The 15,354-nt window shown below is 36.2% G+C and overlaps 1 long non-coding RNA gene across 2 annotated transcripts in view; it reads right to left on the bottom strand.

Moving 5' to 3' along the window:
- Positions 1 to 15,354, bottom strand: part of LOC136855100 (uncharacterized) — a 424,042-nt gene that overhangs the window by 280,313 nt on the left and 128,375 nt on the right. For both annotated transcript variants that reach the window (XR_010857894.1, XR_010857893.1), the window contains exon 2: positions 4,050 to 4,184. This is a non-coding gene — a long non-coding RNA (uncharacterized lncRNA). The remainder of the gene's footprint in view (positions 1 to 4,049; positions 4,185 to 15,354) is intronic.

The raw sequence follows: 15,354 nt of genomic DNA, 5'->3' as shown, positions 1-15,354 counted from the left end.
GTAACTGTGAAGCTTTGGAGAGAGAGGAAGAGAATAAAAAAAAAACAGACAATAAAACAATGCAAAAAGCAAATTTCAGTAGGAAATAGTGGAATGAATTCGAGATATGTCGTCTTCCAATGAACTTCCTTCTGTCAGCTGACGGAAGCAGGACATATTTTTTTTCGTTATCTTTATGACTTAGAATTTGTTATACATTATTTAGAAAGTTACGCACAGAATCGAGGTTTATCAAAATAACAAAACAGACTAATGCTGATATGTAAGATAATTATTCTTAAAAAATACACGAATTTTCCTCTCCGGTTCCATTTTAAGTTTTAGTGTATAATTTTATTTTTATTATGCCCGTAAATAGATTATCTATTTGTCTGAGGCTGCCCTCTTGGCTAAACCATCACCTCCAGACATTGAGTAACTATATTCAACGATTTTATATGCAATAGTAAAATCAATGCGCATATACGTATATCAGACGGAAATTAACATACAGAAACACAATTGATAAAAAAAAATAATTCCATTGAGCACTTGTAATCAATAAATACAGAAATGTAAGCAAGCGAGAAGAAGTGTATAAGGTTAAGGCAAGAGAAATACAGCAATTTGTGACCTGGGATGACCCAGGTGTCAAAAGCAGAAAGGACCAACCAATCAAGGAGGACGGAACTAAAAGGAATGGATGGTGAGCCTCTCTCTCTCTCTCTCTCTCTCTCTCTCTCTCTCTCTCTCTCTCTCTCTCTCTCTCTCTGACATAAACGCCTCCCAGCTTCTGTGTCTACCTAACAGTTCTTTGAGGAGGTCATACTTTTGCCCGGCCGAAGCCTAACGTTCAAAAGTTTAGCAATAGCATTGACTACCCGAGGTCATTTGTAGTCTCTCTCTCTACCTATAACAAAGGTCTATGACTCCAACAATCCCTGGATAAAGGAAATGAAAAAGTATTGAGGTGTTTCCATATGCGGAAAGTTTGCCAATTGCGCACTCGGTAACTCTCTCTCCCTCTCTCTTTCTGTTCTTTCATAGAATCGAACTTATTCCATAGAATGCAGAGGTAAATATTATTTTGCTTCTGGTTTCTAGAATAACATAAGTAACTTAATGCAGAGGTAAATCTTATATATATTGTTCTTCTGGTTTCCTAGAATATCATAATATAACTATATACATTCTCAAAATCATAACACACACACATATATAATATATATATATATATATATATATATATATATATATATATATATATATATATATATATATATATATATATATATATATATATATATATATATAAATTATATTATTTATTTATTCACTGAATACAGAGAGTGTTAACCTACAAAACTTTAGTTAGCTCATACGTTTCAGCTTTCGACTTTTACTTTTTTCAGTTACTTGTGCATGCAATCTGTATATGATTGTCTACTTTTATATATGCCTAACTATGCCGAAGTTTTCGTGTGCGAACCATTAATAATTAAATCACTGAGAAAGCAAATAATTTTTTTACAATCCCCACATTGCGTGCGGCCGTAAACGTAGAATAATGGGCAATTTGGTTTTCTTGGTGACAAATCGTTAGAATTTTCTTGATACTGGCCAAAAGTTAATCGTTTAGAGGAAATCAGTTAATGGATGTTTTCAACAAATATTCATTAAAATACGTTTATCCATTCTTTGGATATATTTTTTTAAACATCTAGCCACGGGTGAAAACATGACCTCCTCGCAACTTAATTAGAGCTTGTATTAAAGTAACTGTACTCAAGGGAATAATGCTGGATAATGTTCCAGTATGCTAAAATTAGATAACTGACTAACTTGATCAAAATCATCATAGAAAGAATTCACAAAGAACAACTCCCTATTGCCAACAGTAATCACTATATTAACGGATCCTAAATCCGACGCACTAATCTGCCAAGGCAATCTATTAAAGTTTATCTTATATAAAGACTATCTCAAAAGCTCAATCCTTTTATACTAGAACCATTTTTATACTTATAAAAGATAGAAACCAACCTGGGTCAAACCGGTTTGAACTTAAATCATGTATGCTCGCTCTTGAGAAACTGTGCTTTCAATTTAGTGTAAAGTTTTCAGGATGCTCTGAATCATTCATGTGCATTAAATCAGATGATTGAAAAAACACCTGATATATTCCCCATTTACTCTTCTTCCATATTTTATAATTCCAGTTCGCATTAATTCACTTTAGGACCATTTCTAAGATTTGATATCATCAGAGAGAGAGAGAGAGAGAGAGAGAGAGAGAGAGAGAGAGAGAGAGAGAGAGAGAGAGAGAGAGAGAGCCACTCTGTCTTAATTAATCTCCTTTCCAAGTGATTGCATTTCAGATTCATGTGAGAAAGATCTAAGGATCCAACATCACTTGAAATTCCAAATTTCTGATCTTCTAGTGCCAGCGCCTATCCCATGCAGAATTTTTGGCTGGAATTTTTTGTCCTTTTCCTATTTGGGCCGGAGGAGTTATAAGGAATAGTATCGTGGTGGTAGTAGTAGTAGTAGTAGTATTTCCTGTTGTTTCAGTACATACGAAAGTAGTATATCGCATGTTTTTTTGTAGCTGACGGTAAAAGTCCAAAGCCGATGTCACTGTAACCAATGGCGAGTGCTGAGCATGAACTTCTGCCAATCACCATTAGCTTCAGTGATATCAGCTGCCAATATTTAACGTCTGGTGCAATAAAACAGGCAGTAAATATTGTTGCCTTTGTTATAGAAGTAGTCGGCAGTGTTTTACGATTGCTGTAAATCTTTTATTCGACCGTCAAGTTTATCACGCAGATAAAACAAGGATAAAACAAAGGACGAAAAGTTACACTCTTGAAATTAAAAAAATAAAAATTATTTCCAGCGAAAATGGAAGGAAAGACCTTGGAGCATAAATCGCACGATTCGTCTCTCCACGTGGAGGAGATAAAGTAAAGCCATAATGCTCTATCAGTCCTCTCTTTTCAAGTAGAGAAAGACCCCTGCTGCCAATGTCAAGAAAATCAAATATTTTTCATCAGTAATTTTCATTTAAGGGAGGGTTTTACCTAATGCATGCAATCCATGTTTACATCATGTTCATAATCGTCATCATCAGAGCACTGCACCACTACAGCTTAAATTCCATAATCAGAGCTACTATTTTTCTAGCAATCAATTTTGAAAAGAAATAATTAGCGTCGCTTAATCATTCGTTCGATGCATTTGTGCCGCAAGAACGAACATAAATTAAATTACCTAATGACATAACGGGAGGCTTTGAGCTATCTCTGGTATCAAAAGGATTCTATTCTCTTTCAAGGTGTAATTACATTGGCCGTGTTTTTGCAGATGGGGTTATTTTATAATGTACAATGGAGAGAGAGAGAGAGAGAGAGAGAGAGAGAGAGAGAGAGAGAGAGAGAGAGAGAGAGAGAGAGAGATTATTTTTAAAATCCTATAATGTGAATGTAATGCCCTTCTCCCTACCCTCCCCCATCGCCCCCCACGCCCCTCTCACAAGTGGCAATGTCACTTAGGCTACTGTATAGTGAATTACCTCTGCTTTAAATGCTTCAGTAGATGAGAGATGAAAAATTTAAAAAAAAATATGTAAGATAAGGAAAATCAATGCATATGAAAATGTTTTACACAATCTGCGTATGTTTCCATTTCTGAATATTGAGAAATCTTCATTATTTTACGCTAAATCTTTCCCTTAACAATGGGAAACTCGCACGAGAGGAGCTGGATGTTTTCTAAGAATTCAAATCATGCCGTGTTTGGAATATTTCGCCTAATTTCTCCCAGAACCCTCGGTAACTTTGCCATTAAAGGGGACATGTTTGACTGTTAAGGCTTCCAAATTGTTGTCTTTCCTGAAATATTGATGAACTTGGCCAAATTAAGACCCCTTAACTTTTATCTCAGAAAGGTCATACTCTTCATCTTAGGACTGGCATAATACTGAAGAAATATAATGGCAGAATAAATACCAAAAGTAGTAATCTGACGGACAAGAAAAGACGCCTAACAAGAAACCCACCTTTACTGACCTTTAGACACCGACTGCGGTGATATCTTGACCTTTCCCTGAATCTTCCTCTCGCCGCTCTTGCGGCGTCGGATGACCCTGATTGACCTTGATGAGTGTTAACTTAGAATGCGTGAGAGTGCAACTCAAATCCGACCTGAAAATAAGGCATATAATTGAATCGAAAATATTCCAATTGTCCTTACATGGAAAAATGTTTTAGCAATAATTCTAATATATCTGTCATAGTTTGCAATATGTATATCATATAAACATAAATACAAGTACATAACACGAACAAAGAAATGGTATTCCAATATGTGAAAAGATAAATACGTATTTATAAGCATGTGTATGCACAGAACTATATAGCCACAGAACTATATGTGCCGAAACATATGGAAGTGTACAGGGTATCATATAATATATATATATATATATATATATATATATATATATATATATATATATATATATATATATATATATATATATATATATATATAGATAGATAGATAGATAAACAGTTAGACAGCAGATAGACAGATAGATAGATAGATAGATACCGATATATATACGAGTATATAATATATATATATAGAATACATATTTGATTTTATGCATACAGAGAGCCATCTACAGAGATATGTACCCTCTGGTTTTCTCATTATCTTTCAAAATTCGGTAATTGATATTCTCTTGACAATACTTGAGGGAGGACCATCGACTTACCACTTTATTAGGAGAGACAAAGACCCTCATTGAATGAGAGATGAGAACCGAGATATCTCACCAAGAGGTCTCCACTAGGAGAGAGAGAGAGAGAGAGAGAGAGAGAGAGAGAGAGAGAGAGAGAGAGAGAGAGAATAGGCTTTTTATATTATCTGAATATTTGTTTCTTCATGAATTTCAAAGCAATTCTAATATTGTTCCATCGCAGCAATTCCAATATAGTTCCATAATAAAAAAATAAACGAACACCTCACATATATCAATACATGATACAACAATAACGATAACAGCAAAAGCAATTTAAGCTAAACCACTACTAATAACACAACACCACAAATAACGACGAGTCTTTTCTTAATACTTAACGTAGATGAAAAATACGAGAGTGAAAAAAAGAAAAAATAATGTTAAACCATCATATTTAGTGCAAAACCCCTCCCTGTCTTTCTGTCTGTCTCCCCTCTGCAACGTTACAAAGCTTAATCCACGGCAACAGTCTCCAGCTTATCGACAATAGCAGTTGCCGAAGAGGATTTCCGGGTATCAAGATACATTTGACGGAGAAATATTTCTCCTTTCTTTAGATACTGACGATGTTTCTATGCTGAAGACGAAAGACTTCTCATTATTTCCACTAAACAGTTTCAGAAGCTTTCTGGCAAATGCAACGGCTCTTCCTTCTAAAAACATTTCAATTACGTCTGTCATACGCACCTTTAAAAGTATTTAATTATCGTGGTAATCAGCTGAAGGGGAGTGAATGCCTTGGGAAAGATAATAAGGGGAACGATTACAATAGCGCAGGGGAAATTAATTTATTTAAGGAAGATTCAGAATGGAATTAAAGAGGATTACAGGAAAATACATCGGAGGAACGAGACTGGAAGAGGTATATAAATGTTAATTTGGAGAGGATTTCCCTGCAGGTGGATAAAAAGAGATAAATATGATTTTGAGAAGGAAATTGATATAAATACAGGAAAAAGATCAACATAGCTATAGTCTGCAAATGATGTGATACAAGAAGACAGAGAGAGAGAGAGAGAGAGAGAGAGAGAGAGAGAGAGAGAGAGAGAGAACATTTCTTTATATCAACACAGAAAGTGAGGTGTGGAGACAACACATTATTTACAGTACAGTTTCCTTCTCATTATATGATCCTTCACTTTGTTTCTTTATTTGCTACAGGTTAGTCAATGTCGAGTTTATGTCAGAAAAAGACTTCCAATAGAGTTTTACGGAAGTTTTGTAGCATTTATTTTTCTATTATAATCTAAGGCGCGTATGTTATTGTCCCACTAATACTGTTACTTCATTTCTGATTTCCTTCCGACTTGTTAATGGGAGCCATCTAACATTTTGTCATGGTTTCCTGTTTTTAACTACTCATCAATTACCAAAATATATAGTAAACTTTCTCAAGTAACATATTCCGTTTTTTTCCTTACTTGGATCGAACTGAATTGAACTGAATATAGAATTTAGGCCAAAGGCCAAACACTGGGACCTATGAGGTCATTCAGCGCTGAAACGGAAATTGACAGTAAAAGGTTTGAAAGGCGTAACAGCAGGAAAACCTCGCAGTCGCATTAGGAATCAATTGTTAGGGGAGGGTGGAAAGTAAGATGGAAGAAAGAGAATATGAAAGGAGGTACAGTAAAAGAAACGAAAGGGATTGCAACTAGGGGCCGAAGGCACGCAGCAAAGAACCTTAAGTAATGCCTCGGCGGCACTACCCCGCTATACGGCCATACTTGGACCGGAGTCCGTTACAGCATCAGTGTTATGTAACCGTTCCGCGTCCCTGACCAACCCACAAAGTTTCGAGAAATTTCCTCCAACAATTTTTGATTACGTCTAACTCATAAGTCACTTTATAACTTTTTATGATGACTAAATTTTCAATTTCAGTCTGCAGAATCTTATATTAGTTCCCAAAACTGTACTGTATATGGATGGCAGTGACAAAAATGTTCAAACTGCTGCATTTTAATTGCTGAAACTAAGCAGGAAACAATTAGTAGAAAGTCTATCACAAAATCAATTTTTAATCTTTCTTTCAAACCAGTCCAATAGCGAGGAAAGGAAATCATTAATTAAAATCACTGTAAAAAGAAATATTTTTCCCTACTTTTTCCATTTGTCCTTAACAGTCTCTCTTGCTTCGACAATAAATCTATATCTGACCTTCTCGTTCTTGTCGGCGACTGGGTCTGTTCTGTTGCAACAATTGCAGTTTCTGCTGCGGCTTTGTTTCTTCGGTGGCAACAGACTTCACTGAATTCAGAGGAAGTCCGCACTTGCATAAACCATTAATATCAACCAATAGTTATTGTTTTAGGGATAACAGAATAACAGAGGAATTAGTCAGAAATTTCTTGTCAAATAAATGGCAGCAAAATTCTAGCAACATCTAAACAGTAAACACTCTAGCCAGAAATTCAGTTTCTATCAGGACCTTGACCGCCATTTATCGAGGCAAAAAAAAAAAAAACACTTAAGCGAAAGGCCCAGCCGTATTTTCTTGGGGATTTTGTTCTTTCAAGATTTATGTCTTCTGTTTTTTTTTTTTTTTTGCTCATGAAAACAAGACGAAATCACCATACTGAAAAGTTTTGTTTAAATAATTGGTTCAAAATACTTTAGGTTTCTCCTCTAGAGTCTATACAGATAAATTAAGTATATTTTTATCACTGTCTTTAACTTAAATTGCCATTCCCATTGCACTAATAAAGAAGTAAAAAATGCACCGAAGTTTCTTCGGCGCAATCGAGTTTTCTGTACAGCCGCGACAGCGTATATTCAAGAGCACAGAAAATAGACCTGCCTTTTGGTGGTCTCGGTATAATGCTGTAAGAACCACGGCCCATGAAACTTTAACCAATGCACGGTGGTGGCCTATCCTGTACCGTTGCCAGAAGCACGATTATGGCTAATTTTAATCCTAAATAAAATAAAAACTACTGAGGAGGCTAGAGGGCTGCAATTTGGAATGTTAGATTATTGGAGGGTGGATGATCAACATAGCAATTTGAAGCCCTCTAGCATCAGTAGTTTTTATGATCTGAGGGCGGACAGAAAAAAGTGCGGACGGACAGACAAAGCCGGCACAATAGTTTTCTTTTACAGAAAACTAAAAACTTATTTCATCTAGGCTATATCTCATAAGGGGCGAGCATTTCCGTAGGAAATTTATTTCCCTTTCCTCCTTTACTTGCTAGAGCGTCTAACCGTTGTTGTCCAGAGTCGAATTTTTTTTTTTTTTTTTTTTTTTGTTCTAGGGCGAGCGTATCTTACGTAACCCCAGACTTCTCTTTGTTTGGAATCAAAAGATATGGAAAGTATATCCCTTGTTATGTTCAACCCTCTGGGAACAAAATGACTGGAGTTTTTACAGAATCTACAAAAAAAGAGCAGTAAAAAACCAGAGAGAGAGAGAGAGAGAGAGAGAGAGAGAGAGAGAGAGAGAGAGAGAGAGAGAGGTCTTATAGACAAGAGGACTTGCTTATTAGCATTATCCCCGTGACATTCATTGTTGACCATTTTCAATATTCTTTCTAAATACCGAAAATGATGTGAAAAGACAAACTTATTCATTTACATCCAAATTTCCCACCCAAAATTGCTGGTTGACACCAGGCCAATTAACCTGAAATTGTGTTAATCCTAACTGCCAGATTTAGGGAAGAAGGAACCATCACTTTGAACAAAACCGATTCAAAGCTCAAGATCCTCGGGCACTTCTGATAAACCCAGAAAGGAGAAAGCATTCCAGCATTGGACCAAAACACCTAAACCATGTGGCATTAACGCCCTCAATGAAAGATAACTAACATTTCAACTGGAGGGCAAGAGTAATGATGAATTTGAAACTGAAGGTAACCAAGTAATAATCAAAGAAACAAGTAAAAAATGCGCCGAAGTTTCTTCGGCGCAATCGAGTTTTCTGTACAGAATATAATCAAGGCCACCGAAAACAGATCTATCTTTTGGTGGTCTCGGTTTAATGCTGTATGAGCCTCGGCCCATGAAACTTGAACCACTGACCGGTGGTCGCCTGGCCTATACGTTGCCAGACGCACGATTATGGCTAACTTTTTTTTTAACCTTAAATAAAACAAAAACTACTAAGGCTAGAGGGCTGCACTTTGGTATGCTTGATGATTGGAGGGTGGATGATCAACATACCAATATGCAACCCTGTAGCCTCAGTAGTTTTTAAGATCTGAGGGCGGACAGAAAAAGTGCGGACGAACAGACAAAGCCGGCACAATAGTTCTCTTTCCAGAAAATTAAAAAGTTAATTACGAGACAAAACCTCAATCACGCCAATAGCATTCGACTTTAAAAGAAAATAAAGTTTTAGACTCAATTCTTAACTGACGGAGAGTCAAAGAGATTCTGCTTCGACCAACTGCAACGTTCAATTTAGATAAAAGTGTAAAATCTCTTCACTCACAAATAAATCCGGTTTACATTTTCAAGCCCAATATCTCAGGCTCGGTTCTGACACTTCCAAATGCAGAGTAAAACAGAATCTAAAACCAAGGGTTGTTTTTGCCTGCGAAGGAAAACCTTTGGTTCAACTGTTTTTAAATTTCGGGAATGTGAAGAGAACTTAAACGTTATGTGTGAATAATATTTGGGAAAGGGTTGAATATATTCGTTTGAGAAATGGAATAACTCTGGTGTGGTGGTAGATTTTTTAGACGCAGAATTGTTTCGACATATGAAGAAGTGCTTGTGTATATATACATATATATATATATATATATATATATATATATATATATATATATATATATATATATATATATATATATATATATATATATATATATATATATATATATATATATATATATATATATATATATATATATGTGTGTGTGTGTGTGTGTGTGTGTGTATGGGCACAAATACATACACACACACACATATATATATATATATATATATAAATATATATATATATATATATATATATATATATATATATATATATATATATATATATATATATATATATATATATATATATATATATATATATATATATGTGTGTGTGTGTGTGTGTGTGTGTGTGTGTGTGTATATATATGTGAGTATTCATGCGTACGTATTATAAATGCATAAACGTACCCAGGATTTCCTAACTCAGTCATTTATAACGCAAGATTAAGTTGTTTACGTTTAAAACGTAATGACGTCATCGTGAATGCAAACATATTATGGTTGACTGAAGCAGGAGCAAGCCATTTCTCTCTCTCTCTCTCTCTCTCTCTCTCTCTCTCTCTCTCTCTCTCTCTCTCTCTCTCTCAGTTTCATCAAGTGATTTCCTCTCTGCCTCGAAGGGACTAAATAAAAGTGATGAATATGTAACAGCTCTGGAGAAACACTATAGTACCTATTTAATTATATACATATATATATATATATATATATATATATATATATATAAACAACCCCTGAAAGAAAAGTACACGATAGTGTTGTCTGGGCTCCTGTGGGCAGCGGAAGAGTTGGGAGCCCTAGACTTGGATGAGACTACAAGAAGGGAGGCTGGGGTTCAGTGACGATTTGTGGAAGATAGAGCACACGGAAGAAAGACAAGAGTGGCGGAATTTCAAGAGGTCCTTCGCGTCACATGGTGTTCAAGGCATATTGTCCTATTCATATATATGTATATTATATATACAGATTATATATGTATATATATATATATATATACCCTATACATATATATATAACTATATATAAATATATATACCGTATATATACTGCATATATATACAAATTAAAGATATATGTAATACACACATATATATATGATTAAAATTAACTTTAAAATTAACTTCATTAATAGTAACCCTATTCTAGGTGCCCATACTATAATAAAAATTATTCACTTTTACTTTTATGATTATAATTGTCAATTACATTTTATAAATTTAACTAAATAAGCTTGCCTTTCCATACATAAATCGTATAACATGAAAGTCTTAATCGAGGTTCATTAACTAACTAAAAAAAAAATTAAAAACATATTTCCCCCATGAACGATTTAGCACACACCCATACATACATACATACATATAATGGGCGCGTGTATAAATACCTTACATAATGATTTATATAAAAATTCACCATATATGCAAAGTATTTATAAGACGAGTTATAAATAAGGAATATCTAGTTATGCTTTAATTCGACTAAAAAATCATTTCGTCGTGAAAATTATACAAATTTTAGTCGATTTACATTTCACTATCAATCAAATGCCATATCTAATTTAATTTCTAATTCTTTTCTGGAATAATTCCGATGTCGGACTACTGAACTGACGCGTTCTTCCAGGGAAACGACATTCCATCCAAGATGAATTATTCCGCATATTTGTAAGGAATCTCACTGAACATCACCCGACCTGAAAAGCCATTTTTATCGCTTCCAGATCGATGATTTGTGGGAATGAGCGATGGCATCCGGAAAGGGTCTCGCCGTTTAAGTGAGAACGAGCCTTCACACACACACACACACACACACACACACACAGAGAGAGAGAGAGAGAGAGAGAGAGAGAGAGAGAGAGGCGGATATGGTGAGAGACTGAGTGGAGGATGAACTGAAGAAGAGTTGAAATTGGGGAAATGTGAATGAAATGAGAATAGAGATGGACGAACAATAAGAAAAAAGCGTGAACAAGTAATAAAACGGAAAGTTTATACGATGTTACCCTAGTCTCATCTGCCTGGGATGCCACGCTAAAGAGAAGGACGTCACAAAAGATGACTATGGTTTCATAGAGTGTCAGCGGTGTGAGATATTTTCCTAAAATATACTTCAGTGTTGAAGTTGTCGTTCGTCCTGATTATGGCCATTCTGTGTTTACGCTGTCTTGTTCAGTTTGAGATATTTGTGAAGGTGAACAAAGAATTATAGAAACTGCTGATGACCAGTAGCTACTGTTTGCACGGTAAAAAGTATGAGAGAGAGAGAGAGAGAGAGAGAGAGAGAGAGAGAGAGAGAGAAATCATTGAGCTAAAATGAAAGTCCATAGACTCATTCATGCATCGTACAAAGCTACCTTGACGCTCCCAGCAGCCGGGAGTTTTCAACTAGGAATCATCCTTCTCTGATCAACAAAGACATTCAAACCCTTTTAAATCTTTTTATTGCCATTTTTTCCATCGAATAAACAAATCTCACTATGGTATCACCCTGAAATGGAAAGATCCATGGACAATTCATTAAAGGTAACCGCTTTCCCCTTTCAAATAAAGCTGTTTTTTACCCAGAAGTTAACGTGGCGTTTTAACTGTATGAGGAATCTAGAATCAAGTGTAAAAACGCACGTGGTCTGAAAAAAAGGATTAAAGCCGAGTTTATTCTCCAGCTTATTGCTGATATTATGTGGTATTAGGTTCTGCGCGTAATATTTCAATCGACGTCCATGTAATGAAAAATTTGAAAACAGTTTCTCATATCTTGTAAATATAAGAAAAACAAGTAAAACCTGCGCCGAAGTTTCTTCGGCGCAATCGAGTTTTCTGAACAGCGTATAATGCTGTATGAGCCGCCGCACATGACACTTTCAGCCACGGCTCGGTGGTGGCCTGTCCTATAGCGTTGCCAGAGGCACGATTATGGCTAACTTTAACCTTAAATAAAAATAAAAAGCTACGGAGGCTTGAGGGCTGCAATTTGGTATGTTTGATGATTGGAGGGTAGATGATCAACATACCAATTTGCAGCCCTCTAGCCTCAGTGTTTTCAAGATCTGTGGGCGGACAGAAAAAGTGCGGACGGACAGACAAAGCCATCTCAATAGGTTTCTTTAACGGAAAACTAAAATGATTGCGGTGAAAAATTGCATGAAAAACAAGCTTAGTCCTTTAGAAAGAAATTATAGATATTCTCTACTTATTCTAACGTTAATAAATACCCTTAATGTATAATGCATTGAGAAAGTTGTTCTTACAGAATACAATGCAACTCTTGTCAACCTATCCCATCTTCACGGCAATCAGTCTTCCCACTTTATAATTCTTCGCCAGCAATTCTTGAATGGTAAATCATTGGTTTTTTCGTTACGGACCTGGGATAGAGAAAGTCATTAGGTCACCCTTCCCGAAGGACCTACAAAGAAAAAACTCAACTCCCTCATCCCGGTTGGCTCCTAAGATAATCACGGTCCTTAATTAACTAGCCGTTACTTGTCAGTTACTATGGGCGAGTGGAGCAGTCGCCAGTCGATTATACTTAACCCGAGAGAGAGAGAGAGAGAGAGAGAGAGAGAGAGAGAGAGAGAGAGAGAGAGAGAGAGATCCCTTGATTCATATTTAGAAAATTACCTACAGATTTGGAAGTTTAACATCATTAGTAAGTGTATACAGTATATATATATATATATATATATATATATATATATATATATATATATATATATATATATATATATATATATATATATATATATATATATATATATCATATATATATTTTACGCAAGATGCAGAAGCATGAAACGGAACTTACTGTGACGCTTCAAATGGAGTCCCAAAGCCTGTACAATTTCACCGCCTTAACTGATCTTTTTGGGTACAGACTGGGCAAGATGTTCTCAAGAATTCAACAGGAATATTGTTTCAGGATTCAAGTATTTCTTGCCCAACTTTTTGGGAATCGAGCCGACGATGTCTTCGTCTTGCAGTTCCTTTTTTATGAGGTTCCATGGATCTTCATTACAGTTAACGTTAGGAAAACCGACTAGGCATTCATCTACGTAGTCAAAGGGCAATTAGCAAAACCAGTCTTTTACTAATACTTCGTGACACGGAATACCGCCAGAGACGCTCATCTATTAAATCCATATAAACAGATCTACTTACTTTTACATTACCAAGATCCCTATTGTTATAGGAAATTTAAATTATTAAACGATAATCTGGGTACTTCCGAACTCCCGACGTTTCTATCACACGTGACAATAAAAACTGGTTGTCTGGTTTTTAACAATGCCACTTGTCCGTATCCGACTACACATATTTCTTGGCAAACTAAACCTTATGATACTGTACCTAAAGTTCAGAATTGGTTCTTTCATAAATTTCACTAGACAAAGCTGCTCGGTGTGCTGGTTTACGCCATGCTAGTTGCCAACTTGCTAGGTTTCCAAGCCATGTTCGCTTAGAGCAACTGTCTGTGCTAACACAGTAAAGTTAAATTCCTTTAGTATTTTAATTACAACATTATACAAAAGTATGAATAGCAAAAATTAAAGCAAATGGACGCAAGAAAAACTGGGAAATTTCAGTGTACCATGGTCAATAGGCAATACTGAGGCGGGAAGGCCCAGGTGAGACCCGCAGAACCGTTCCCCTCCTGCGCAAATGGGAAGCGGAACTACTTTCTTCGGCGGACAGTTCAAACTGACCGATAACATAGATTTTTCTTCCGTGTTAATTTTTTTGTTTTGTTTTGTCAGTTATTTGCATTATTGTCTGGTATCATTATCATTCGAGAATTTTGCAATCCGATGTAGAATCTAAGACTTACTACACAATTTAATAAGACTTAGGCAGGGCAGCCGATCGAGACTACGGTCTACCCAGAAGCCATATCAAAGTCCTTCAAAAGAAGGCATCGTGCTTATCCCATACAAATGGGAAAAAAGCACGTTGAAAGAAGAAGAATAGAAATAATACTAGCAAATCAAACGGCTCGAGTCGTTTAGTCTGAGCTTGCCATCCATCATGCGGTTGAGGTCTAGCGAGTAATTTAGCCTACATTCGTCCTCGATTCAAATTCGTCTTCCCTTCCGCTTTAATTTGTATGACATTCTCCGGAGGCAGATATAACTGGCTGTCAACAACTGATCTTGAGATCAGTTTTACTGGTGTGTGCTATCAGTGAACTTCAAGCGGTGCACTGTAGGCATCAAGACGTCAAAGGTAAGGTGAGTTATGCAGAGGTCGATTTTTCAACTCTCCCGCGCATGACGTCACACAGTGCCGCATCGGTAGCCGCTGGTCAAGCCAGTACCTTCTTACCCTTGCATATGGCGACAGGTAGACAGGTGTTTTCACGAATTTGTGACAATTGAGTTCTTTTAGGATTTAGTACGTTATTATGTGCTATTTATGGAAGCTGTAACACAGAAAAGGACAGTGCTGTATGTGAAAAGGCCAGCTTTTATCGTTTCCCTCAAGATCCCGAAATGTGCAGGAAGTGGGTGAACATCTGCAGAAGTGACCATATAAACACCAAAAGCGCAAGATTGTTAAAGTTAAGTATATCTTAGTTTAACCAGACCACTGAGCTGATTAACAGCTCTCCTAGGACTGGCCCGAAGGATTAGATTTATTTTACGTGGCTAAGAACCAACTGGTTGTGGTCGCCTCATTTTCAACAAAGCGATTATGCAAGAAACATCTCAGGGCATGAATTGCTTAACTTTCTTCTTTCGGCCTTCTTAATCCCACTGTATAGCAGGGCCGGCCTTATGAATTGCTGCATGAATTACTCAACTACCGCCATGCAAATGCAAGAAAACTGAAGCTGATGCCATACCGAATCAACGTTTACCTCAGCAT

The sequence above is a fragment of the Macrobrachium rosenbergii genome, chromosome 30, assembly GCF_040412425.1.
Source record: "Macrobrachium rosenbergii isolate ZJJX-2024 chromosome 30, ASM4041242v1, whole genome shotgun sequence".
In the NCBI taxonomy this organism is placed as follows: Eukaryota; Metazoa; Arthropoda; class Malacostraca; order Decapoda; family Palaemonidae; genus Macrobrachium; species Macrobrachium rosenbergii.
The sequence above is the reverse complement of the archived record's forward strand: the minus strand, read 5'-3'. Positions and strand labels throughout refer to the sequence as shown.